Genomic DNA, 27,096 nt, shown 5'->3' with positions numbered 1-27,096 from the left:
GTAGAAGAAGGGCCCTGATGTGATACTTATTACATGCAGCCTGTAAGATAGTCAAACATGCAGGCTAGGAAGGAAGATGCAAATATCAATGTATTAGAAAAACACCTAAAGGCGAGTGATATGCTTTCATTCATGCATGGCTAGGAAAAATCGCCATACTGTTGCAAACATTCTTACACCACCAACTGGAAATAAATGATTCTGACATTAAACGTAAAGGTGACAATGCATTTGTATCATCACCCTGAGAAGGATCATCTTGGAATTGAGCCGAGGGCCTCTGCACTCAAAGCCAGAAACACTCCACTAAAATAAGATTCCTGTTGGTGCCAACAATTCTCCATGTTAATGCTTGTTCTAGGTGAGCAGTGAACCGATTGCAGGGCTCTTTTGAAAGCAAGGTCTGAGAACCAACAGATACATCCACACGCCGATTACTTTAGTGTTTTGAGAGAATTCCCTTTCTTGGAACGAGATTGCATGAAATAATCTTCAGGGCTTGGACAATTCCATGGCAAAACGGCACCTATCAACATTGTAGCCAACACAATATAACAACTGTTTCTGCCCGGTTTCGAACCGGGGACCTTTCGCGTGTGAGGCGAACGTGATAACCACTACACTACAGAAACAGATACCTACAGTTGATTTTTCTGTAATGAAACTGCTCCGAACTGGCTATTCCATGGGCCTCTGGCTTTAGATTTCTTTCATGCAACCTGCCCGACATCCCTAGCTGAACGCTCGTACATGCCATGCAAGACCAGATGTTTGGTATTAGCTCAGACTGGGCAGGGCTGAAGCATGAGACTCTAGCAAAGAATTATCCACTACTGCAAAGAAAAAATTGATGTTGGTTTTGAAACGCAAACTTCAAAACAACTTGAAAAGAGTACCAAGAAAAGGGCTCGTCCGGGATTTGAACCCGGGACCTCTCGCACCCAAAGCGAGAATCATACCCCTCGACCAACGAGCCCTCAAAATCCTCTTACCTCTCAAAAGCTAATACCGGCTCTAAGCCCGCAATGAAGATCATGCTGGTATCTTTATGATGCTTGGTCTGTGAATACGCATGAAAGTCAGTCTCAACTTACCCTTTCTCAAACGATAGCACTATCATTTACAAGTGTCTCCTTTTATTCCGTCCCAGCTTTGGACACGTCTTACAGGAAGTCAGCCCTTATTTATATATTTCTTCAGTGGCTGAAGCTTAATGAGAAAGAGTAACAAGTTGTTCATAACAACATAAGAAACACATTGTGCATTTTCTCTTAAATACTCCTTCACTTTGTGCCAAAAGAAATACCAAGGTGAATACCTAGGCCACAGATTCAAGCTAAAGATCTTCCTGCTGAATGCAAGGCGCAATAAAAACTGCATATCGCTGGACTAAAGCATTCCTTGCATAGCCTCTAACATCATAACATAACTGAGCTGCTAGCAGCAAGCTAACCAATACCTTTCTGAAATGAGAATGACATGTGCTTATCTGCTCAATCATTCTCGATCAGGCGAGATTTAGAAAAGGTGGAAAGGGTCCAAGTGGATGCCCCTTCCTTTTTAGGGTGGGTCCTGCTGACTATCATAGGATTGCTTGTAAAAGTGGCCAGGGTCAGAGGAAAAGCTGCCAACACTTCTTAGCGTTCTCTATAGATGCAGCCATTTTCTGTGACTGTAATTTCGGCCTTTTCCCAGAAGTCTCTATTCTGCCTATGCAAATTAACAAAAGCAGTGCTTATTCCTCACTTGCTCAAATGTCCTTCCTGTCCAGAAAGCTCTGATTAAGCATGCTTATTTTCTTTTTCTGGGATATTTTAAATTGTTTCGCTGTCCAGTCTGTGGCAGTAGAAAGCTGCTTATGATGCCAGGTTTTGATGAATCCCCAAGGTACAAGTACAGAGGAATATATCAGTCTCTAGGATATGGAACTTTTAGCTAACACATCACAATATGTGATGCTTGCCAAGAAAACACTACATTCTGGAGCGCTGATGATCAGAACATTCTGCTCCTGAAGGATAGAAAAGACAGCTTGATTGAAATAAAGTCTGTTTATATTGACGCTCTCTCTCTCCCTATATATACATACATGCATACACACACACACACAGGTATGTCATGCATTTCTTCAGATTTGTTTCAACCATTTACCATTTATTGGAGAATCCCTACTTTTCAAGTGACTGCAAATGAAGTCATCTCTGGCACTTTTTGTGCAAAGTAAGAGACACACATGACACCTTTTTATAAAAGTCATCGGTTTCTTTGTTACTGTGTACTTTCAAAGCATGGGGCTTTCACACGTCAGGTAAACCTGATTACCACTACACAACAAAAGCAGATGCAGCTTTCTTATCTATGTCGTGATAGAACAGTTGTGAATTGAGTAGAAGAAGGGCCCTGATGTGATACTTATTACATGCAGCCTGTAAGATAGTCAAACATGCAGGCTAGGAAGGAAGATGCAAATATCAATGTATTAGAAAAACACCTAAAGGCGAGTGATATGCTTTCATTCATGCATGGCTAGGAAAAATCGCCATACTGTTGCAAACATTCTTACACCACCAACTGGAAATAAATGATTCTGACATTAAACGTAAAGGTGACAATGCATTTGTATCATCACCCTGAGAAGGATCATCTTGGAATTGAGCCGAGGGCCTCTGCACTCAAAGCCAGAAACACTCCACTAAAATAAGATTCCTGTTGGTGCCAACAATTCTCCATGTTAATGCTTGTTCTAGGTGAGCAGTGAACCGATTGCAGGGCTCTTTTGAAAGCAAGGTCTGAGAACCAACAGATACATCCACACGCCGATTACTTTAGTGTTTTGAGAGAATTCCCTTTCTTGGAACGAGATTGCATGAAATAATCTTCAGGGCTTGGACAATTCCATGGCAAAACGGCACCTATCAACATTGTAGCCAACACAATATAACAACTGTTTCTGCCCGGTTTCGAACCGGGGACCTTTCGCGTGTGAGGCGAACGTGATAACCACTACACTACAGAAACAGATACCTACAGTTGATTTTTCTGTAATGAAACTGCTCCGAACTGGCTATTCCATGGGCCTCTGGCTTTAGATTTCTTTCATGCAACCTGCCCGACATCCCTAGCTGAACGCTCGTACATGCCATGCAAGACCAGATGTTTGGTATTAGCTCAGACTGGGCAGGGCTGAAGCATGAGACTCTAGCAAAGAATTATCCACTACTGCAAAGAAAAAATTGATGTTGGTTTTGAAACGCAAACTTCAAAACAACTTGAAAAGAGTACCAAGAAAAGGGCTCGTCCGGGATTTGAACCCGGGACCTCTCGCACCCAAAGCGAGAATCATACCCCTAGACCAACGAGCCCTCAAAATCCTCTTACCTCTCAAAAGCTAATACCGGCTCTAAGCCCGCAATGAAGATCATGCTGGTATCTTTATGATGCTTGGTCTGTGAATACGCATGAAAGTCAGTCTCAACTTACCCTTTCTCAAACGATAGCACTATCATTTACAAGTGTCTCCTTTTATTCCGTCCCAGCTTTGGACACGTCTTACAGGAAGTCAGCCCTTATTTATATATTTCTTCAGTGGCTGAAGCTTAATGAGAAAGAGTAACAAGTTGTTCATAACAACATAAGAAACACATTGTGCATTTTCTCTTAAATACTCCTTCACTTTGTGCCAAAAGAAATACCAAGGTGAATACCTAGGCCACAGATTCAAGCTAAAGATCTTCCTGCTGAATGCAAGGCGCATTAAAAACTGCATATCGCTGGACTAAAGCATTCCTTGCATAGCCTCTAACATCATAACATAACTGAGCTGCTAGCAGCAAGCTAACCAATACCTTTCTGAAATGAGAATGACATGTGCTTATCTGCTCAATCAGTGCTCGATCAATCAGGCTCGATCAGGCTCGATCAGGCTCGATCAGGCGAGATCAGGCGAGATTTAGAAAAGGTGGAAAGGGTCCAAGTGGATGCCCCTTCCTTTTTAGGGTGGGTCCTGCTGACTATCATAGGATTGCTTGTAAAAGTGGCCAGGGTCAGAGGAAAAGCTGCCAACACTTCTTAGCGTTCTCTATAGATGCAGCCATTTTCTGTGACTGTAATTTCGGCCTTTTCCCAGAAGTCTCTATTCTGCCTATGCAAATTAACAAAAGCAGTGCTTATTCCTCACTTGCTCAAATGTCCTTCCTGTCCAGAAAGCTCTGATTAAGCATGCTTATTTTCTTTTTCTGGGATATTTTAAATTGTTTCGCTGTCCAGTCTGTGGCAGTAGAAAGCTGCTTATGATGCCAGGTTTTGATGAATCCCCAAGGTACAAGTACAGAGGAATATATCAGTCTCTAGGATATGGAACTTTTAGCTAACACATCACAATATGTGATGCTTGCCAAGAAAACACTACATTCTGGAGCGCTGATGATCAGAACATTCTGCTCCTGAAGGATAGAAAAGACAGCTTGATTGAAATAAAGTCTGTTTATATTGACGCTCTCTCTCTCCCTATATATACATACATGCATACACACACACACACAGGTATGTCATGCATTTCTTCAGATTTGTTTCAACCATTTACCATTTATTGGAGAATCCCTACTTTTCAAGTGACTGCAAATGAAGTCATCTCTGGCACTTTTTGTGCAAAGTAAGAGACACACATGACACCTTTTTATAAAAGTCATCGGTTTCTTTGTTACTGTGTACTTTCAAAGCATGGGGCTTTCACACGTCAGGTAAACCTGATTACCACTACACAACAAAAGCAGATGCAGCTTTCTTATCTATGTCGTGATAGAACAGTTGTGAATTGAGTAGAAGAAGGGCCCTGATGTGATACTTATTACATGCAGCCTGTAAGATAGTCAAACATGCAGGCTAGGAAGGAAGATGCAAATATCAATGTATTAGAAAAACACCTAAAGGCGAGTGATATGCTTTCATTCATGCATGGCTAGGAAAAATCGCCATACTGTTGCAAACATTCTTACACCACCAACTGGAAATAAATGATTCTGACATTAAACGTAAAGGTGACAATGCATTTGTATCATCACCCTGAGAAGGATCATCTTGGAATTGAGCCGAGGGCCTCTGCACTCAAAGCCAGAAACACTCCACTAAAATAAGATTCCTGTTGGTGCCAACAATTCTCCATGTTAATGCTTGTTCTAGGTGAGCAGTGAACCGATTGCAGGGCTCTTTTGAAAGCAAGGTCTGAGAACCAACAGATACATCCACACGCCGATTACTTTAGTGTTTTGAGAGAATTCCCTTTCTTGGAACGAGATTGCATGAAATAATCTTCAGGGCTTGGACAATTCCATGGCAAAACGGCACCTATCAACATTGTAGCCAACACAATATAACAACTGTTTCTGCCCGGTTTCGAACCGGGGACCTTTCGCGTGTGAGGCGAACGTGATAACCACTACACTACAGAAACAGATACCTACAGTTGATTTTTCTGTAATGAAACTGCTCCGAACTGGCTATTCCATGGGCCTCTGGCTTTAGATTTCTTTCATGCAACCTGCCCGACATCCCTAGCTGAACGCTCGTACATGCCATGCAAGACCAGATGTTTGGTATTAGCTCAGACTGGGCAGGGCTGAAGCATGAGACTCTAGCAAAGAATTATCCACTACTGCAAAGAAAAAATTGATGTTGGTTTTGAAACGCAAACTTCAAAACAACTTGAAAAGAGTACCAAGAAAAGGGCTCGTCCGGGATTTGAACCCGGGACCTCTCGCACCCAAAGCGAGAATCATACCCCTAGACCAACGAGCCCTCAAAATCCTCTTACCTCTCAAAAGCTAATACCGGCTCTAAGCCCGCAATGAAGATCATGCTGGTATCTTTATGATGCTTGGTCTGTGAATACGCATGAAAGTCAGTCTCAACTTACCCTTTCTCAAACGATAGCACTATCATTTACAAGTGTCTCCTTTTATTCCGTCCCAGCTTTGGACACGTCTTACAGGAAGTCAGCCCTTATTTATATATTTCTTCAGTGGCTGAAGCTTAATGAGAAAGAGTAACAAGTTGTTCATAACAACATAAGAAACACATTGTGCATTTTCTCTTAAATACTCCTTCACTTTGTGCCAAAAGAAATACCAAGGTGAATACCTAGGCCACAGATTCAAGCTAAAGATCTTCCTGCTGAATGCAAGGCGCATTAAAAACTGCATATCGCTGGACTAAAGCATTCCTTGCATAGCCTCTAACATCATAACATAACTGAGCTGCTAGCAGCAAGCTAACCAATACCTTTCTGAAATGAGAATGACATGTGCTTATCTGCTCAATCAGTGCTCAATCAGGCTCGATCAGGCGAGATTTAGAAAAGGTGGAAAGGGTCCAAGTGGATGCCCCTTCCTTTTTAGGGTGGGTCCTGCTGACTATCATAGGATTGCTTGTAAAAGTGGCCAGGGTCAGAGGAAAAGCTGCCAACACTTCTTAGCGTTCTCTATAGATGCAGCCATTTTCTGTGACTGTAATTTCGGCCTTTTCCCAGAAGTCTCTATTCTGCCTATGCAAATTAACAAAAGCAGTGCTTATTCCTCACTTGCTCAAATGTCCTTCCTGTCCAGAAAGCTCTGATTAAGCATGCTTATTTTCTTTTTCTGGGATATTTTAAATTGTTTCGCTGTCCAGTCTGTGGCAGTAGAAAGCTGCTTATGATGCCAGGTTTTGATGAATCCCCAAGGTACAAGTACAGAGGAATATATCAGTCTCTAGGATATGGAACTTTTAGCTAACACATCACAATATGTGATGCTTGCCAAGAAAACACTACATTCTGGAGCGCTGATGATCAGAACATTCTGCTCCTGAAGGATAGAAAAGACAGCTTGATTGAAATAAAGTCTGTTTATATTGACGCTCTCTCTCTCCCTATATATACATACATGCATACACACACACACACAGGTATGTCATGCATTTCTTCAGATTTGTTTCAACCATTTATTGGAGAATCCCTACTTTTCAAGTGACTGCAAATGAAGTCATCTCTGGCACTTTTTGTGCAAAGTAAGAGACACACATGACACCTTTTTATAAAAGTCATCGGTTTCTTTGTTACTGTGTACTTTCAAAGCATGGGGCTTTCACACGTCAGGTAAACCTGATTACCACTACACAACAAAAGCAGATGCAGCTTTCTTATCTATGTCGTGATAGAACAGTTGTGAATTGAGTAGAAGAAGGGCCCTGATGTGATACTTATTACATGCAGCCTGTAAGATAGTCAAACATGCAGGCTAGGAAGGAAGATGCAAATATCAATGTATTAGAAAAACACCTAAAGGCGAGTGATATGCTTTCATTCATGCATGGCTAGGAAAAATCGCCATACTGTTGCAAACATTCTTACACCACCAACTGGAAATAAATGATTCTGACATTAAACGTAAAGGTGACAATGCATTTGTATCATCACCCTGAGAAGGATCATCTTGGAATTGAGCCGAGGGCCTCTGCACTCAAAGCCAGAAACACTCCACTAAAATAAGATTCCTGTTGGTGCCAACAATTCTCCATGTTAATGCTTGTTCTAGGTGAGCAGTGAACCGATTGCAGGGCTCTTTTGAAAGCAAGGTCTGAGAACCAACAGATACATCCACACGCCGATTACTTTAGTGTTTTGAGAGAATTCCCTTTCTTGGAACGAGATTGCATGAAATAATCTTCAGGGCTTGGACAATTCCATGGCAAAACGGCACCTATCAACATTGTAGCCAACACAATATAACAACTGTTTCTGCCCGGTTTCGAACCGGGGACCTTTCGCGTGTGAGGCGAACGTGATAACCACTACACTACAGAAACAGATACCTACAGTTGATTTTTCTGTAATGAAACTGCTCAGAACTGGCTATTCCATGGGCCTCTGGCTTTAGATTTCTTTCATGCAACCTGCCCGACATCCCTAGCTGAACGCTCGTACATGCCATGCAAGACCAGATGTTTGGTATTAGCTCAGACTGGGCAGGGCTGAAGCATGAGACTCTAGCAAAGAATTATCCACTACTGCAAAGAAAAAATTGATGTTGGTTTTGAAACGCAAACTTCAAAACAACTTGAAAAGAGTACCAAGAAAAGGGCTCGTCCGGGATTTGAACCCGGGACCTCTCGCACCCAAAGCGAGAATCATACCCCTCGACCAACGAGCCCTCAAAATCCTCTTTCCTCTCAAAAGCTAATACCGGCTCTAAGCCCGCAATGAAGATCATGCTGGTATCTTTATGATGCTTGGTCTGTGAATACGCATGAAAGTCAGTCTCAACTTACCCTTTCTCAAACGATAGCACTATCATTTACAAGTGTCTCCTTTTATTCCGTCCCAGCTTTGGACACGTCTTACAGGAAGTCAGCCCTTATTTATATATTTCTTCAGTGGCTGAAGCTTAATGAGAAAGAGTAACAAGTTGTTCATAACAACATAAGAAACACATTGTGCATTTTCTCTTAAATACTCCTTCACTTTGTGCCAAAAGAAATACCAAGGTGAATACCTAGGCCACAGATTCAAGCTAAAGATCTTCCTGCTGAATGCAAGGCGCAATAAAAACTGCATATCGCTGGACTAAAGCATTCCTTGCATAGCCTCTAACATCATAACATAACTGAGCTGCTAGCAGCAAGCTAACCAATACCTTTCTGAAATGAGAATGACATGTGCTTATCTGCTCAATCAGTGCTCAATCAGGCTCAATCAGGCGAGATTTAGAAAAGGTGGAAAGGGTCCAAGTGGATGCCCCTTCCTTTTTAGGGTGGGTCCTGCTGACTATCATAGGATTGCTTGTAAAAGTGGCCAGGGTCAGAGGAAAAGCTGCCAACACTTCTTAGCGTTCTCTATAGATGCAGCCATTTTCTGTGACTGTAATTTCGGCCTTTTCCCAGAAGTCTCTATTCTGCCTATGCAAATTAACAAAAGCAGTGCTTATTCCTCACTTGCTCAAATGTCCTTCCTGTCCAGAAAGCTCTGATTAAGCATGCTTATTTTCTTTTTCTGGGATATTTTAAATTGTTTCGCTGTCCAGTCTGTGGCAGTAGAAAGCTGCTTATGATGCCAGGTTTTGATGAATCCCCAAGGTACAAGTACAGAGGAATATATCAGTCTCTAGGATATGGAACTTTTAGCTAACACATCACAATATGTGATGCTTGCCAAGAAAACACTACATTCTGGAGCGCTGATGATCAGAACATTCTGCTCCTGAAGGATAGAAAAGACAGCTTGATTGAAATAAAGTCTGTTTATATTGACGCTCTCTCTCTCCCTATATATACATACATGCATACACACACACACACAGGTATGTCATGCATTTCTTCAGATTTGTTTCAACCATTTACCATTTATTGGAGAATCCCTACTTTTCAAGTGACTGCAAATGAAGTCATCTCTGGCACTTTTTGTGCAAAGTAAGAGACACACATGACACCTTTTTATAAAAGTCATCGGTTTCTTTGTTACTGTGTACTTTCAAAGCATGGGGCTTTCACACGTCAGGTAAACCTGATTACCACTACACAACAAAAGCAGATGCAGCTTTCTTATCTATGTCGTGATAGAACAGTTGTGAATTGAGTAGAAGAAGGGCCCTGATGTGATACTTATTACATGCAGCCTGTAAGATAGTCAAACATGCAGGCTAGGAAGGAAGATGCAAATATCAATGTATTAGAAAAACACCTAAAGGCGAGTGATATGCTTTCATTCATGCATGGCTAGGAAAAATCGCCATACTGTTGCAAACATTCTTACACCACCAACTAGAAATAAATGATTCTGACATTAAACGTAAAGGTGACAATGCATTTGTATCATCACCCTGAGAAGGATCATCTTGGAATTGAGCCGAGGGCCTCTGCACTCAAAGCCAGAAACACTCCACTAAAATAAGATTCCTGTTGGTGCCAACAATTCTCCATGTTAATGCTTGTTCTAGGTGAGCAGTGAACCGATTGCAGGGCTCTTTTGAAAGCAAGGTCTGAGAACCAACAGATACATCCACACGCCGATTACTTTAGTGTTTTGAGAGAATTCCCTTTCTTGGAACGAGATTGCATGAAATAATCTTCAGGGCTTGGACAATTCCATGGCAAAACGGCACCTATCAACATTGTAGCCAACACAATATAACAACTGTTTCTGCCCGGTTTCGAACCGGGGACCTTTCGCGTGTGAGGCGAACGTGATAACCACTACACTACAGAAACAGATACCTACAGTTGATTTTTCTGTAATGAAACTGCTCCGAACTGGCTATTCCATGGGCCTCTGGCTTTAGATTTCTTTCATGCAACCTGCCCGACATCCCTAGCTGAACGCTCGTACATGCCATGCAAGACCAGATGTTTGGTATTAGCTCAGACTGGGCAGGGCTGAAGCATGAGACTCTAGCAAAGAATTATCCACTACTGCAAAGAAAAAATTGATGTTGGTTTTGAAACGCAAACTTCAAAACAACTTGAAAAGAGTACCAAGAAAAGGGCTCGTCCGGGATTTGAACCCGGGACCTCTCGCACCCAAAGCGAGAATCATACCCCTAGACCAACGAGCCCTCAAAATCCTCTTACCTCTCAAAAGCTAATACCGGCTCTAAGCCCGCAATGAAGATCATGCTGGTATCTTTATGATGCTTGGTCTGTGAATACGCATGAAAGTCAGTCTCAACTTACCCTTTCTCAAACGATAGCACTATCATTTACAAGTGTCTCCTTTTATTCCGTCCCAGCTTTGGACACGTCTTACAGGAAGTCAGCCCTTATTTATATATTTCTTCAGTGGCTGAAGCTTAATGAGAAAGAGTAACAAGTTGTTCATAACAACATAAGAAACACATTGTGCATTTTCTCTTAAATACTCCTTCACTTTGTGCCAAAAGAAATACCAAGGTGAATACCTAGGCCACAGATTCAAGCTAAAGATCTTCCTGCTGAATGCAAGGCGCATTAAAAACTGCATATCGCTGGACTAAAGCATTCCTTGCATAGCCTCTAACATCATAACATAACTGAGCTGCTAGCAGCAAGCTAACCAATACCTTTCTGAAATGAGAATGACATGTGCTTATCTGCTCAATCAGTGCTCAATCAGGCTCGATCAGGCGAGATTTAGAAAAGGTGGAAAGGGTCCAAGTGGATGCCCCTTCCTTTTTAGGGTGGGTCCTGCTGACTATCATAGGATTGCTTGTAAAAGTGGCCAGGGTCAGAGGAAAAGCTGCCAACACTTCTTAGCGTTCTCTATAGATGCAGCCATTTTCTGTGACTGTAATTTCGGCCTTTTCCCAGAAGTCTCTATTCTGCCTATGCAAATTAACAAAAGCAGTGCTTATTCCTCACTTGCTCAAATGTCCTTCCTGTCCAGAAAGCTCTGATTAAGCATGCTTATTTTCTTTTTCTGGGATATTTTAAATTGTTTCGCTGTCCAGTCTGTGGCAGTAGAAAGCTGCTTATGATGCCAGGTTTTGATGAATCCCCAAGGTACAAGTACAGAGGAATATATCAGTCTCTAGGATATGGAACTTTTAGCTAACACATCACAATATGTGATGCTTGCCAAGAAAACACTACATTCTGGAGCGCTGATGATCAGAACATTCTGCTCCTGAAGGATAGAAAAGACAGCTTGATTGAAATAAAGTCTGTTTATATTGACGCTCTCTCTCTCCCTATATATACATACATGCATACACACACACACACAGGTATGTCATGCATTTCTTCAGATTTGTTTCAACCATTTACCATTTATTGGAGAATCCCTACTTTTCAAGTGACTGCAAATGAAGTCATCTCTGGCACTTTTTGTGCAAAGTAAGAGACACACATGACACCTTTTTATAAAAGTCATCGGTTTCTTTGTTACTGTGTACTTTCAAAGCATGGGGCTTTCACACGTCAGGTAAACCTGATTACCACTACACAACAAAAGCAGATGCAGCTTTCTTATCTATGTCGTGATAGAACAGTTGTGAATTGAGTAGAAGAAGGGCCCTGATGTGATACTTATTACATGCAGCCTGTAAGATAGTCAAACATGCAGGCTAGGAAGGAAGATGCAAATATCAATGTATTAGAAAAACACCTAAAGGCGAGTGATATGCTTTCATTCATGCATGGCTAGGAAAAATCGCCATACTGTTGCAAACATTCTTACACCACCAACTGGAAATAAATGATTCTGACATTAAACGTAAAGGTGACAATGCATTTGTATCATCACCCTGAGAAGGATCATCTTGGAATTGAGCCGAGGGCCTCTGCACTCAAAGCCAGAAACACTCCACTAAAATAAGATTCCTGTTGGTGCCAACAATTCTCCATGTTAATGCTTGTTCTAGGTGAGCAGTGAACCGATTGCAGGGCTCTTTTGAAAGCAAGGTCTGAGAACCAACAGATACATCCACACGCCGATTACTTTAGTGTTTTGAGAGAATTCCCTTTCTTGGAACGAGATTGCATGAAATAATCTTCAGGGCTTGGACAATTCCATGGCAAAACGGCACCTATCAACATTGTAGCCAACACAATATAACAACTGTTTCTGCCCGGTTTCGAACCGGGGACCTTTCGCGTGTGAGGCGAACGTGATAACCACTACACTACAGAAACAGATACCTACAGTTGATTTTTCTGTAATGAAACTGCTCCGAACTGGCTATTCCATGGGCCTCTGGCTTTAGATTTCTTTCATGCAACCTGCCCGACATCCCTAGCTGAACGCTCGTACATGCCATGCAAGACCAGATGTTTGGTATTAGCTCAGACTGGGCAGGGCTGAAGCATGAGACTCTAGCAAAGAATTATCCACTACTGCAAAGAAAAAATTGATGTTGGTTTTGAAACGCAAACTTCAAAACAACTTGAAAAGAGTACCAAGAAAAGGGCTCGTCCGGGATTTGAACCCGGGACCTCTCGCACCCAAAGCGAGAATCATACCCCTAGACCAACGAGCCCTCAAAATCCTCTTACCTCTCAAAAGCTAATACCGGCTCTAAGCCCGCAATGAAGATCATGCTGGTATCTTTATGATGCTTGGTCTGTGAATACGCATGAAAGTCAGTCTCAACTTACCCTTTCTCAAACGATAGCACTATCATTTACAAGTGTCTCCTTTTATTCCGTCCCAGCTTTGGACACGTCTTACAGGAAGTCAGCCCTTATTTATATATTTCTTCAGTGGCTGAAGCTTAATGAGAAAGAGTAACAAGTTGTTCATAACAACATAAGAAACACATTGTGCATTTTCTCTTAAATACTCCTTCACTTTGTGCCAAAAGAAATACCAAGGTGAATACCTAGGCCACAGATTCAAGCTAAAGATCTTCCTGCTGAATGCAAGGCGCATTAAAAACTGCATATCGCTGGACTAAAGCATTCCTTGCATAGCCTCTAACATCATAACATAACTGAGCTGCTAGCAGCAAGCTAACCAATACCTTTCTGAAATGAGAATGACATGTGCTTATCTGCTCAATCAGTGCTCAATCAGGCTCGATCAGGCGAGATTTAGAAAAGGTGGAAAGGGTCCAAGTGGATGCCCCTTCCTTTTTAGGGTGGGTCCTGCTGACTATCATAGGATTGCTTGTAAAAGTGGCCAGGGTCAGAGGAAAAGCTGCCAACACTTCTTAGCGTTCTCTATAGATGCAGCCATTTTCTGTGACTGTAATTTCGGCCTTTTCCCAGAAGTCTCTATTCTGCCTATGCAAATTAACAAAAGCAGTGCTTATTCCTCACTTGCTCAAATGTCCTTCCTGTCCAGAAAGCTCTGATTAAGCATGCTTATTTTCTTTTTCTGGGATATTTTAAATTGTTTCGCTGTCCAGTCTGTGGCAGTAGAAAGCTGCTTATGATGCCAGGTTTTGATGAATCCCCAAGGTACAAGTACAGAGGAATATATCAGTCTCTAGGATATGGAACTTTTAGCTAACACATCACAATATGTGATGCTTGCCAAGAAAACACTACATTCTGGAGCGCTGATGATCAGAACATTCTGCTCCTGAAGGATAGAAAAGACAGCTTGATTGAAATAAAGTCTGTTTATATTGACGCTCTCTCTCTCCCTATATATACATACATGCATACACACACACACACAGGTATGTCATGCATTTCTTCAGATTTGTTTCAACCATTTACCATTTATTGGAGAATCCCTACTTTTCAAGTGACTGCAAATGAAGTCATCTCTGGCACTTTTTGTGCAAAGTAAGAGACACACATGACACCTTTTTATAAAAGTCATCGGTTTCTTTGTTACTGTGTACTTTCAAAGCATGGGGCTTTCACACGTCAGGTAAACCTGATTACCACTACACAACAAAAGCAGATGCAGCTTTCTTATCTATGTCGTGATAGAACAGTTGTGAATTGAGTAGAAGAAGGGCCCTGATGTGATACTTATTACATGCAGCCTGTAAGATAGTCAAACATGCAGGCTAGGAAGGAAGATGCAAATATCAATGTATTAGAAAAACACCTAAAGGCGAGTGATATGCTTTCATTCATGCATGGCTAGGAAAAATCGCCATACTGTTGCAAACATTCTTACACCACCAACTGGAAATAAATGATTCTGACATTAAACGTAAAGGTGACAATGCATTTGTATCATCACCCTGAGAAGGATCATCTTGGAATTGAGCCGAGGGCCTCTGCACTCAAAGCCAGAAACACTCCACTAAAATAAGATTCCTGTTGGTGCCAACAATTCTCCATGTTAATGCTTGTTCTAGGTGAGCAGTGAACCGATTGCAGGGCTCTTTTGAAAGCAAGGTCTGAGAACCAACAGATACATCCACACGCCGATTACTTTAGTGTTTTGAGAGAATTCCCTTTCTTGGAACGAGATTGCATGAAATAATCTTCAGGGCTTGGACAATTCCATGGCAAAACGGCACCTATCAACATTGTAGCCAACACAATATAACAACTGTTTCTGCCCGGTTTCGAACCGGGGACCTTTCGCGTGTGAGGCGAACGTGATAACCACTACACTACAGAAACAGATACCTACAGTTGATTTTTCTGTAATGAAACTGCTCCGAACTGGCTATTCCATGGGCCTCTGGCTTTAGATTTCTTTCATGCAACCTGCCCGACATCCCTAGCTGAACGCTCGTACATGCCATGCAAGACCAGATGTTTGGTATTAGCTCAGACTGGGCAGGGCTGAAGCATGAGACTCTAGCAAAGAATTATCCACTACTGCAAAGAAAAAATTGATGTTGGTTTTGAAACGCAAACTTCAAAACAACTTGAAAAGAGTACCAAGAAAAGGGCTCGTCCGGGATTTGAACCCGGGACCTCTCGCACCCAAAGCGAGAATCATACCCCTAGACCAACGAGCCCTCAAAATCCTCTTACCTCTCAAAAGCTAATACCGGCTCTAAGCCCGCAATGAAGATCATGCTGGTATCTTTATGATGCTTGGTCTGTGAATACGCATGAAAGTCAGTCTCAACTTACCCTTTCTCAAACGATAGCACTATCATTTACAAGTGTCTCCTTTTATTCCGTCCCAGCTTTGGACACGTCTTACAGGAAGTCAGCCCTTATTTATATATTTCTTCAGTGGCTGAAGCTTAATGAGAAAGAGTAACAAGTTGTTCATAACAACATAAGAAACACATTGTGCATTTTCTCTCAAATACTCCTTCACTTTGTGCCAAAAGAAATACCAAGGTGAATACCTAGGCCACAGATTCAAGCTAAAGATCTTCCTGCTGAATGCAAGGCGCAATAAAAACTGCATATCGCTGGACTAAAGCATTCCTTGCATAGCCTCTAACATCATAACATAACTGAGCTGCTAGCAGCAAGCTAACCAATACCTTTCTGAAATGAGAATGACATGTGCTTATCTGCTCAATCAGTGCTCAATCAGGCTCGATCAGGCGAGATTTAGAAAAGGTGGAAAGGGTCCAAGTGGATGCCCCTTCCTTTTTAGGGTGGGTCCTGCTGACTATCATAGGATTGCTTGTAAAAGTGGCCAGGGTCAGAGGAAAAGCTGCCAACACTTCTTAGCGTTCTCTATAGATGCAGCCATTTTCTGTGACTGTAATTTCGGCCTTTTCCCAGAAGTCTCTATTCTGCCTATGCAAATTAACAAAAGCAGTGCTTATTCCTCACTTGCTCAAATGTCCTTCCTGTCCAGAAAGCTCTGATTAAGCATGCTTATTTTCTTTTTCTGGGATATTTTAAATTGTTTCGCTGTCCAGTCTGTGGCAGTAGAAAGCTGCTTATGATGCCAGGTTTTGATGAATCCCCAAGGTACAAGTACAGAGGAATATATCAGTCTCTAGGATATGGAACTTTTAGCTAACACATCACAATATGTGATGCTTGCCAAGAAAACACTACATTCTGGAGCGCTGATGATCAGAACATTCTGCTCCTGAAGGATAGAAAAGACAGCTTGATTGAAATAAAGTCTGTTTATATTGACGCTCTCTCTCTCCCTATATATACATACATGCATACACACACACACACAGGTATGTCATGCATTTCTTCAGATTTGTTTCAACCATTTACCATTTATTGGAGAATCCCTACTTTTCAAGTGACTGCAAATGAAGTCATCTCTGGCACTTTTTGTGCAAAGTAAGAGACACACATGACACCTTTTTATAAAAGTCATCGGTTTCTTTGTTACTGTGTACTTTCAAAGCATGGGGCTTTCACACGTCAGGTAAACCTGATTACCACTACACAACAAAAGCAGATGCAGCTTTCTTATCTATGTCGTGATAGAACAGTTGTGAATTGAGTAGAAGAAGGGCCCTGATGTGATACTTATTACATGCAGCCTGTAAGATAGTCAAACATGCAGGCTAGGAAGGAAGATGCAAATTTCAATGTATTAGAAAAACACCTAAAGGCGAGTGATATGCTTTCATTCATGCATGGCTAGGAAAAATCGCCATACTGTTGCAAACATTCTTACACCACCAACTGGAAATAAATGATTCTGACATTAAACGTAAAGGTGACAATGCATTTGTATCATCACCCTGAGAAGGATCATCTTGGAATTGAGCCGAGGGCCTCTGCACTCAAAGCCAGAAACACTCCACTAAAATAAGATTCCTGTTGGTGCCAACAATTCTCCATGTTAATGCTTGTTCTAGGTGAGCAGTGAACCGATTGCAGGGCTCTTTTGAAAGCAAGGTCTGAGAACCAACAGATACATCCACACGCCGATTACTTTAGTGTTTTGAGAGAATTCCCTTTCTTGGAACGAGATTGCATGAAATAATCTTCAGGGCTTGGACAATTCCATGGCAAAACGGCACCTATCAACATTGTAGCCAACACAATATAACAACTGTTTCTGCCCGGTTTCGAACCGGGGACCTTTCGCGTGTGAGGCAAACGTGATAACCACTACACTACAGAAACAGATACCTACAGTTGATTTTTCTGTAATGAAACTGCTCCGAACTGGCTATTCCATGGGCCTCTGGCTTTAGATTTCTTTCATGCAACCTGCCCGACATCCCTAGCTGAACGCTCGTACATGCCATGCAAGACCAGATGTTTGGTATTAGCTCAGACTGGGCAGGGCTGAAGCATGAGACTCTAGCAAAGAATTATCCACTACTGCAAAGAAAAAATTGATGTTGGTTTTGAAACGCAAACTTCAAAACAACTTGAAAAGAGTACCAAGAAAAGGGCTCGTCCGGGATTTGAACCCGGGACCTCTCGCACCCAAAGCGAGAATCATACCCCTAGACCAACGAGCCCTCAAAATCCTCTTACCTCTCAAAAGCTAATACCGGCTCTAAGCCCGCAATGAAGATCATGCTGGTATCTTTATGATGCTTGGTCTGTGAATACGCATGAAAGTCAGTCTCAACTTACCCTTTCTCAAACGATAGCACTATCATTTACAAGTGTCTCCTTTTATTCCGTCCCAGCTTTGGACACGTCTTACAGGAAGTCAGCCCTTATTTATATATTTCTTCAGTGGCTGAAGCTTAATGAGAAAGAGTAACAAGTTGTTCATAACAACATAAGAAACACATTGTGCATTTTCTCTTAAATACTCCTTCACTTTGTGCCAAAAGAAATACCAAGGTGAATACCTAGGCCACAGATTCAAGCTAAAGATCTTCCTGCTGAATGCAAGGCGCATTAAAAACTGCATATCGCTGGACTAAAGCATTCCTTGCATAGCCTCTAACATCATAACATAACTGAGCTGCTAGCAGCAAGCTAACCAATACCTTTCTGAAATGAGAATGACATGTGCTTATCTGCTCAATCAGTGCTCAATCAGGCTCGATCAGGCGAGATTTAGAAAAGGTGGAAAGGGTCCAAGTGGATGCCCCTTCCTTTTTAGGGTGGGTCCTGCTGACTATCATAGGATTGCTTGTAAAAGTGGCCAGGGTCAGAGGAAAAGCTGCCAACACTTCTTAGCGTTCTCTATAGATGCAGCCATTTTCTGTGACTGTAATTTCGGCCTTTTCCCAGAAGTCTCTATTCTGCCTATGCAAATTAACAAAAGCAGTGCTTATTCCTCACTTGCTCAAATGTCCTTCCTGTCCAGAAAGCTCTGATTAAGCATGCTTATTTTCTTTTTCTGGGATATTTTAAATTGTTTCGCTGTCCAGTCTGTGGCAGTAGAAAGCTGCTTATGATGCCAGGTTTTGATGAATCCCCAAGGTACAAGTACAGAGGAATATATCAGTCTCTAGGATATGGAACTTTTAGCTAACACATCACAATATGTGATGCTTGCCAAGAAAACACTACATTCTGGAGCGCTGATGATCAGAACATTCTGCTCCTGAAGGATAGAAAAGACAGCTTGATTGAAATAAAGTCTGTTTATATTGACGCTCTCTCTCTCCCTATATATACATACATGCATACACACACACACACAGGTATGTCATGCATTTCTTCAGATTTGTTTCAACCATTTACCATTTATTGGAGAATCCCTACTTTTCAAGTGACTGCAAATGAAGTCATCTCTGGCACTTTTTGTGCAAAGTAAGAGACACACATGACACCTTTTTATAAAAGTCATCGGTTTCTTTGTTACTGTGTACTTTCAAAGCATGGGGCTTTCACACGTCAGGTAAACCTGATTACCACTACACAACAAAAGCAGATGCAGCTTTCTTATCTATGTCGTGATAGAACAGTTGTGAATTGAGTAGAAGAAGGGCCCTGATGTGATACTTATTACATGCAGCCTGTAAGATAGTCAAACATGCAGGCTAGGAAGGAAGATGCAAATATCAATGTATTAGAAAAACACCTAAAGGCGAGTGATATGCTTTCATTCATGCATGGCTAGGAAAAATCGCCATACTGTTGCAAACATTCTTACACCACCAACTGGAAATAAATGATTCTGACATTAAACGTAAAGGTGACAATGCATTTGTATCATCACCCTGAGAAGGATCATCTTGGAATTGAGCCGAGGGCCTCTGCACTCAAAGCCAGAAACACTCCACTAAAATAAGATTCCTGTTGGTGCCAACAATTCTCCATGTTAATGCTTGTTCTAGGTGAGCAGTGAACCGATTGCAGGGCTCTTTTGAAAGCAAGGTCTGAGAACCAACAGATACATCCACACGCCGATTACTTTAGTGTTTTGAGAGAATTCCCTTTCTTGGAACGAGATTGCATGAAATAATCTTCAGGGCTTGGACAATTCCATGGCAAAACGGCACCTATCAACATTGTAGCCAACACAATATAACAACTGTTTCTGCCCGGTTTCGAACCGGGGACCTTTCGCGTGTGAGGCGAACGTGATAACCACTACACTACAGAAACAGATACCTACAGTTGATTTTTCTGTAATGAAACTGCTCAGAACTGGCTATTCCATGGGCCTCTGGCTTTAGATTTCTTTCATGCAACCTGCCCGACATCCCTAGCTGAACGCTCGTACATGCCATGCAAGACCAGATGTTTGGTATTAGCTCAGACTGGGCAGGGCTGAAGCATGAGACTCTAGCAAAGAATTATCCACTACTGCAAAGAAAAAATTGATGTTGGTTTTGAAACGCAAACTTCAAAACAACTTGAAAAGAGTACCAAGAAAAGGGCTCGTCCGGGATTTGAACCCGGGACCTCTCGCACCCAAAGCGAGAATCATACCCCTCGACCAACGAGCCCTCAAAATCCTCTTTCCTCTCAAAAGCTAATACCGGCTCTAAGCCCGCAATGAAGATCATGCTGGTATCTTTATGATGCTTGGTCTGTGAATACGCATGAAAGTCAGTCTCAACTTACCCTTTCTCAAACGATAGCACTATCATTTACAAGTGTCTCCTTTTATTCCGTCCCAGCTTTGGACACGTCTTACAGGAAGTCAGCCCTTATTTATATATTTCTTCAGTGGCTGAAGCTTAATGAGAAAGAGTAACAAGTTGTTCATAACAACATAAGAAACACATTGTGCATTTTCTCTTAAATACTCCTTCACTTTGTGCCAAAAGAAATACCAAGGTGAATACCTAGGCCACAGATTCAAGCTAAAGATCTTCCTGCTGAATGCAAGGCGCAATAAAAACTGCATATCGCTGGACTAAAGCATTCCTTGCATAGCCTCTAACATCATAACATAACTGAGCTGCTAGCAGCAAGCTAACCAATACCTTTCTGAAATGAGAATGACATGTGCTTATCTGCTCAATCAGTGCTCAATCAGGCTCAATCAGGCGAGATTTAGAAAAGGTGGAAAGGGTCCAAGTGGATGCCCCTTCCTTTTTAGGGTGGGTCCTGCTGACTATCATAGGATTGCTTGTAAAAGTGGCCAGGGTCAGAGGAAAAGCTGCCAACACTTCTTAGCGTTCTCTATAGATGCAGCCATTTTCTGTGACTGTAATTTCGGCCTTTTCCCAGAAGTCTCTATTCTGCCTATGCAAATTAACAAAAGCAGTGCTTATTCCTCACTTGCTCAAATGTCCTTCCTGTCCAGAAAGCTCTGATTAAGCATGCTTATTTTCTTTTTCTGGGATATTTTAAATTGTTTCGCTGTCCAGTCTGTGGCAGTAGAAAGCTGCTTATGATGCCAGGTTTTGATGAATCCCCAAGGTACAAGTACAGAGGAATATATCAGTCTCTAGGATATGGAACTTTTAGCTAACACATCACAATATGTGATGCTTGCCAAGAAAACACTACATTCTGGAGCGCTGATGATCAGAACATTCTGCTCCTGAAGGATAGAAAAGACAGCTTGATTGAAATAAAGTCTGTTTATATTGACGCTCTCTCTCTCCCTATATATACATACATGCATACACACACACACACAGGTATGTCATGCATTTCTTCAGATTTGTTTCAACCATTTACCATTTATTGGAGAATCCCTACTTTTCAAGTGACTGCAAATGAAGTCATCTCTGGCACTTTTTGTGCAAAGTAAGAGACACACATGACACCTTTTTATAAAAGTCATCGGTTTCTTTGTTACTGTGTACTTTCAAAGCATGGGGCTTTCACACGTCAGGTAAACCTGATTACCACTACACAACAAAAGCAGATGCAGCTTTCTTATCTATGTCGTGATAGAACAGTTGTGAATTGAGTAGAAGAAGGGCCCTGATGTGATACTTATTACATGCAGCCTGTAAGATAGTCAAACATGCAGGCTAGGAAGGAAGATGCAAATATCAATGTATTAGAAAAACACCTAAAGGCGAGTGATATGCTTTCATTCATGCATGGCTAGGAAAAATCGCCATACTGTTGCAAACATTCTTACACCACCAACTAGAAATAAATGATTCTGACATTAAACGTAAAGGTGACAATGCATTTGTATCATCACCCTGAGAAGGATCATCTTGGAATTGAGCCGAGGGCCTCTGCACTCAAAGCCAGAAACACTCCACTAAAATAAGATTCCTGTTGGTGCCAACAATTCTCCATGTTAATGCTTGTTCTAGGTGAGCAGTGAACCGATTGCAGGGCTCTTTTGAAAGCAAGGTCTGAGAACCAACAGATACATCCACACGCCGATTACTTTAGTGTTTTGAGAGAATTCCCTTTCTTGGAACGAGATTGCATGAAATAATCTTCAGGGCTTGGACAATTCCATGGCAAAACGGCACCTATCAACATTGTAGCCAACACAATATAACAACTGTTTCTGCCCGGTTTCGAACCGGGGACCTTTCGCGTGTGAGGCGAACGTGATAACCACTACACTACAGAAACAGATACCTACAGTTGATTTTTCTGTAATGAAACTGCTCCGAACTGGCTATTCCATGGGCCTCTGGCTTTAGATTTCTTTCATGCAACCTGCCCGACATCCCTAGCTGAACGCTCGTACATGCCATGCAAGACCAGATGTTTGGTATTAGCTCAGACTGGGCAGGGCTGAAGCATGAGACTCTAGCAAAGAATTATCCACTACTGCAAAGAAAAAATTGATGTTGGTTTTGAAACGCAAACTTCAAAACAACTTGAAAAGAGTACCAAGAAAAGGGCTCGTCCGGGATTTGAACCCGGGACCTCTCGCACCCAAAGCGAGAATCATACCCCTAGACCAACGAGCCCTCAAAATCCTCTTACCTCTCAAAAGCTAATACCGGCTCTAAGCCCGCAATGAAGATCATGCTGGTATCTTTATGATGCTTGGTCTGTGAATACGCATGAAAGTCAGTCTCAACTTACCCTTTCTCAAACGATAGCACTATCATTTACAAGTGTCTCCTTTTATTCCGTCCCAGCTTTGGACACGTCTTACAGGAAGTCAGCCCTTATTTATATATTTCTTCAGTGGCTGAAGCTTAATGAGAAAGAGTAACAAGTTGTTCATAACAACATAAGAAACACATTGTGCATTTTCTCTTAAATACTCCTTCACTTTGTGCCAAAAGAAATACCAAGGTGAATACCTAGGCCACAGATTCAAGCTAAAGATCTTCCTGCTGAATGCAAGGCGCATTAAAAACTGCATATCGCTGGACTAAAGCATTCCTTGCATAGCCTCTAACATCATAACATAACTGAGCTGCTAGCAGCAAGCTAACCAATACCTTTCTGAAATGAGAATGACATGTGCTTATCTGCTCAATCAGTGCTCAATCAGGCTCGATCAGGCGAGATTTAGAAAAGGTGGAAAGGGTCCAAGTGGATGCCCCTTCCTTTTTAGGGTGGGTCCTGCTGACTATCATAGGATTGCTTGTAAAAGTGGCCAGGGTCAGAGGAAAAGCTGCCAACACTTCTTAGCGTTCTCTATAGATGCAGCCATTTTCTGTGACTGTAATTTCGGCCTTTTCCCAGAAGTCTCTATTCTGCCTATGCAAATTAACAAAAGCAGTGCTTATTCCTCACTTGCTCAAATGTCCTTCCTGTCCAGAAAGCTCTGATTAAGCATGCTTATTTTCTTTTTCTGGGATATTTTAAATTGTTTCGCTGTGCAGTCTGTGGCAGTAGAAAGCTGCTTATGATGCCAGGTTTTGATGAATCCCCAAGGTACAAGTACAGAGGAATATATCAGTCTCTAGGATATGGAACTTTTAGCTAACACATCACAATATGTGATGCTTGCCAAGAAAACACTACATTCTGGAGCGCTGATGATCAGAACATTCTGCTCCTGAAGGATAGAAAAGACAGCTTGATTGAAATAAAGTCTGTTTATATTGACGCTCTCTCTCTCCCTATATATACATACATGCATACACACACACACACAGGTATGTCATGCATTTCTTCAGATTTGTTTCAACCATTTACCATTTATTGGAGAATCCCTACTTTTCAAGTGACTGCAAATGAAGTCATCTCTGGCACTTTTTGTGCAAAGTAAGAGACACACATGACACCTTTTTATAAAAGTCATCGGTTTCTTTGTTACTGTGTACTTTCAAAGCATGGGGCTTTCACACGTCAGGTAAACCTGATTACCACTACACAACAAAAGCAGATGCAGCTTTCTTATCTATGTCGTGATAGAACAGTTGTGAATTGAGTAGAAGAAGGGCCCTGATGTGATACTTATTACATGCAGCCTGTAAGATAGTCAAACATGCAGGCTAGGAAGGAAGATGCAAATATCAATGTATTAGAAAAACACCTAAAGGCGAGTGATATGCTTTCATTCATGCATGGCTAGGAAAAATCGCCATACTGTTGCAAACATTCTTACACCACCAACTGGAAATAAATGATTCTGACATTAAACGTAAAGGTGACAATGCATTTGTATCATCACCCTGAGAAGGATCATCTTGGAATTGAGCCGAGGGCCTCTGCACTCAAAGCCAGAAACACTCCACTAAAATAAGATTCCTGTTGGTGCCAACAATTCTCCATGTTAATGCTTGTTCTAGGTGAGCAGTGAACCGATTGCAGGGCTCTTTTGAAAGCAAGGTCTGAGAACCAACAGATACATCCACACGCCGATTACTTTAGTGTTTTGAGAGAATTCCCTTTCTTGGAACGAGATTGCATGAAATAATCTTCAGGGCTTGGACAATTCCATGGCAAAACGGCACCTATCAACATTGTAGCCAACACAATATAACAACTGTTTCTGCCCGGTTTCGAACCGGGGACCTTTCGCGTGTGAGGCGAACGTGATAACCACTACACTACAGAAACAGATACCTACAGTTGATTTTTCTGTAATGAAACTGCTCCGAACTGGCTATTCCATGGGCCTCTGGCTTTAGATTTCTTTCATGCAACCTGCCCGACATCCCTAGCTGAACGCTCGTACATGCCATGCAAGACCAGATGTTTGGTATTAGCTCAGACTGGGCAGGGCTGAAGCATGAGACTCTAGCAAAGAATTATCCACTACTGCAAAGAAAAAATTGATGTTGGTTTTGAAACGCAAACTTCAAAACAACTTGAAAAGAGTACCAAGAAAAGGGCTCGTCCGGGATTTGAACCCGGGACCTCTCGCACCCAAAGCGAGAATCATACCCCTAGACCAACGAGCCCTCAAAATCCTCTTACCTCTCAAAAGCTAATACCGGCTCTAAGCCCGCAATGAAGATCATGCTGGTATCTTTATGATGCTTGGTCTGTGAATACGCATGAAAGTCAGTCTCAACTTACCCTTTCTCAAACGATAGCACTATCATTTACAAGTGTCTCCTTTTATTCCGTCCCAGCTTTGGACACGTCTTACAGGAAGTCAGCCCTTATTTATATATTTCTTCAGTGGCTGAAGCTTAATGAGAAAGAGTAACAAGTTGTTCATAACAACATAAGAAACACATTGTGCATTTTCTCTCAAATACTCCTTCACTTTGTGCCAAAAGAAATACCAAGGTGAATACCTAGGCCACAGATTCAAGCTAAAGATCTTCCTGCTGAATGCAAGGCGCAATAAAAACTGCATATCGCTGGACTAAAGCATTCCTTGCATAGCCTCTAACATCATAACATAACTGAGCTGCTAGCAGCAAGCTAACCAATACCTTTCTGAAATGAGAATGACATGTGCTTATCTGCTCAATCAGTGCTCAATCAGGCTCGATCAGGCGAGATTTAGAAAAGGTGGAAAGGGTCCAAGTGGATGCCCCTTCCTTTTTAGGGTGGGTCCTGCTGACTATCATAGGATTGCTTGTAAAAGTGGCCAGGGTCAGAGGAAAAGCTGCCAACACTTCTTAGCGTTCTCTATAGATGCAGCCATTTTCTGTGACTGTAATTTCGGCCTTTTCCCAGAAGTCTCTATTCTGCCTATGCAAATTAACAAAAGCAGTGCTTATTCCTCACTTGCTCAAATGTCCTTCCTGTCCAGAAAGCTCTGATTAAGCATGCTTATTTTCTTTTTCTGGGATATTTTAAATTGTTTCGCTGTCCAGTCTGTGGCAGTAGAAAGCTGCTTATGATGCCAGGTTTTGATGAATCCCCAAGGTACAAGTACAGAGGAATATATCAGTCTCTAGGATATGGAACTTTTAGCTAACACATCACAATATGTGATGCTTGCCAAGAAAACACTACATTCTGGAGCGCTGATGATCAGAACATTCTGCTCCTGAAGGATAGAAAAGACAGCTTGATTGAAATAAAGTCTGTTTATATTGACGCTCTCTCTCTCCCTATATATACATACATGCATACACACACACACACAGGTATGTCATGCATTTCTTCAGATTTGTTTCAACCATTTACCATTTATTGGAGAATCCCTACTTTTCAAGTGACTGCAAATGAAGTCATCTCTGGCACTTTTTGTGCAAAGTAAGAGACACACATGACACCTTTTTATAAAAGTCATCGGTTTCTTTGTTACTGTGTACTTTCAAAGCATGGGGCTTTCACACGTCAGGTAAACCTGATTACCACTACACAACAAAAGCAGATGCAGCTTTCTTATCTATGTCGTGATAGAACAGTTGTGAATTGAGTAGAAGAAGGGCCCTGATGTGATACTTATTACATGCAGCCTGTAAGATAGTCAAACATGCAGGCTAGGAAGGAAGATGCAAATATCAATGTATTAGAAAAACACCTAAAGGCGAGTGATATGCTTTCATTCATGCATGGCTAGGAAAAATCGCCATACTGTTGCAAACATTCTTACACCACCAACTGGAAATAAATGATTCTGACATTAAACGTAAAGGTGACAATGCATTTGTATCATCACCCTGAGAAGGATCATCTTGGAATTGAGCCGAGGGCCTCTGCACTCAAAGCCAGAAACACTCCACTAAAATAAGATTCCTGTTGGTGCCAACAATTCTCCATGTTAATGCTTGTTCTAGGTGAGCAGTGAACCGATTGCAGGGCTCTTTTGAAAGCAAGGTCTGAGAACCAACAGATACATCCACACGCCGATTACTTTAGTGTTTTGAGAGAATTCCCTTTCTTGGAACGAGATTGCATGAAATAATCTTCAGGGCTTGGACAATTCCATGGCAAAACGGCACCTATCAACATTGTAGCCAACACAATATAACAACTGTTTCTGCCCGGTTTCGAACCGGGGACCTTTCGCGTGTGAGGCGAACGTGATAACCACTACACTACAGAAACAGATACCTACAGTTGATTTTTCTGTAATGAAACTGCTCCGAACTGGCTATTCCATGGGCCTCTGGCTTTAGATTTCTTTCA

The 27,096-nt window shown here is 41.8% G+C and overlaps 20 non-coding genes across 20 annotated transcripts; all 20 read right to left on the bottom strand.

Moving 5' to 3' along the window:
• Nucleotides 1-559: 559 nt before the first annotated feature.
• Nucleotides 560-632, bottom strand: TRNAV-CAC (transfer RNA valine (anticodon CAC)). Its single transcript has one exon. It is a non-coding gene; the product is annotated as a tRNA-Val (tRNA).
• Nucleotides 633-2,945: 2,313 nt separating this feature from the next.
• On the bottom strand, nt 2,946-3,018 carry TRNAV-CAC (transfer RNA valine (anticodon CAC)). The gene has a single exon. It is a non-coding gene; the product is annotated as a tRNA-Val (tRNA).
• A 272-nt stretch (nt 3,019-3,290) lies between these two features.
• TRNAP-UGG (transfer RNA proline (anticodon UGG)) lies at nt 3,291-3,362 on the bottom strand. The gene has a single exon. It is a non-coding gene; the product is annotated as a tRNA-Pro (tRNA).
• A 2,014-nt stretch (nt 3,363-5,376) lies between these two features.
• TRNAV-CAC (transfer RNA valine (anticodon CAC)) lies at nt 5,377-5,449 on the bottom strand. The gene has a single exon. It is a non-coding gene; the product is annotated as a tRNA-Val (tRNA).
• Nucleotides 5,450-5,721: 272 nt separating this feature from the next.
• On the bottom strand, nt 5,722-5,793 carry TRNAP-UGG (transfer RNA proline (anticodon UGG)). Its single transcript has one exon. It is a non-coding gene; the product is annotated as a tRNA-Pro (tRNA).
• A 1,973-nt stretch (nt 5,794-7,766) lies between these two features.
• TRNAV-CAC (transfer RNA valine (anticodon CAC)) lies at nt 7,767-7,839 on the bottom strand. The gene has a single exon. It is a non-coding gene; the product is annotated as a tRNA-Val (tRNA).
• Nucleotides 7,840-10,163: 2,324 nt separating this feature from the next.
• TRNAV-CAC (transfer RNA valine (anticodon CAC)) lies at nt 10,164-10,236 on the bottom strand. Its single transcript has one exon. It is a non-coding gene; the product is annotated as a tRNA-Val (tRNA).
• A 272-nt stretch (nt 10,237-10,508) lies between these two features.
• On the bottom strand, nt 10,509-10,580 carry TRNAP-UGG (transfer RNA proline (anticodon UGG)). Its single transcript has one exon. It is a non-coding gene; the product is annotated as a tRNA-Pro (tRNA).
• A 1,980-nt stretch (nt 10,581-12,560) lies between these two features.
• Nucleotides 12,561-12,633, bottom strand: TRNAV-CAC (transfer RNA valine (anticodon CAC)). The gene has a single exon. It is a non-coding gene; the product is annotated as a tRNA-Val (tRNA).
• A 272-nt stretch (nt 12,634-12,905) lies between these two features.
• TRNAP-UGG (transfer RNA proline (anticodon UGG)) lies at nt 12,906-12,977 on the bottom strand. Its single transcript has one exon. It is a non-coding gene; the product is annotated as a tRNA-Pro (tRNA).
• Nucleotides 12,978-14,957: 1,980 nt separating this feature from the next.
• On the bottom strand, nt 14,958-15,030 carry TRNAV-CAC (transfer RNA valine (anticodon CAC)). The gene has a single exon. It is a non-coding gene; the product is annotated as a tRNA-Val (tRNA).
• Nucleotides 15,031-15,302: 272 nt separating this feature from the next.
• Nucleotides 15,303-15,374, bottom strand: TRNAP-UGG (transfer RNA proline (anticodon UGG)). The gene has a single exon. It is a non-coding gene; the product is annotated as a tRNA-Pro (tRNA).
• Nucleotides 15,375-17,354: 1,980 nt separating this feature from the next.
• On the bottom strand, nt 17,355-17,427 carry TRNAV-CAC (transfer RNA valine (anticodon CAC)). The gene has a single exon. It is a non-coding gene; the product is annotated as a tRNA-Val (tRNA).
• Nucleotides 17,428-17,699: 272 nt separating this feature from the next.
• On the bottom strand, nt 17,700-17,771 carry TRNAP-UGG (transfer RNA proline (anticodon UGG)). Its single transcript has one exon. It is a non-coding gene; the product is annotated as a tRNA-Pro (tRNA).
• Nucleotides 17,772-19,751: 1,980 nt separating this feature from the next.
• Nucleotides 19,752-19,824, bottom strand: TRNAV-CAC (transfer RNA valine (anticodon CAC)). The gene has a single exon. It is a non-coding gene; the product is annotated as a tRNA-Val (tRNA).
• Nucleotides 19,825-22,148: 2,324 nt separating this feature from the next.
• Nucleotides 22,149-22,221, bottom strand: TRNAV-CAC (transfer RNA valine (anticodon CAC)). The gene has a single exon. It is a non-coding gene; the product is annotated as a tRNA-Val (tRNA).
• A 272-nt stretch (nt 22,222-22,493) lies between these two features.
• Nucleotides 22,494-22,565, bottom strand: TRNAP-UGG (transfer RNA proline (anticodon UGG)). The gene has a single exon. It is a non-coding gene; the product is annotated as a tRNA-Pro (tRNA).
• Nucleotides 22,566-24,545: 1,980 nt separating this feature from the next.
• Nucleotides 24,546-24,618, bottom strand: TRNAV-CAC (transfer RNA valine (anticodon CAC)). Its single transcript has one exon. It is a non-coding gene; the product is annotated as a tRNA-Val (tRNA).
• Nucleotides 24,619-24,890: 272 nt separating this feature from the next.
• TRNAP-UGG (transfer RNA proline (anticodon UGG)) lies at nt 24,891-24,962 on the bottom strand. Its single transcript has one exon. It is a non-coding gene; the product is annotated as a tRNA-Pro (tRNA).
• Nucleotides 24,963-26,942: 1,980 nt separating this feature from the next.
• TRNAV-CAC (transfer RNA valine (anticodon CAC)) lies at nt 26,943-27,015 on the bottom strand. The gene has a single exon. It is a non-coding gene; the product is annotated as a tRNA-Val (tRNA).
• Nucleotides 27,016-27,096: the final 81 nt, after the last annotated feature.

This window comes from Triturus cristatus, chromosome 8 (assembly GCF_964204655.1).
Source record: "Triturus cristatus chromosome 8, aTriCri1.1, whole genome shotgun sequence".
NCBI lineage: Eukaryota > Metazoa > Chordata > Amphibia > Caudata > Salamandridae > Triturus > Triturus cristatus.
This window is presented reverse-complemented; position numbering and strand designations above follow the sequence as displayed.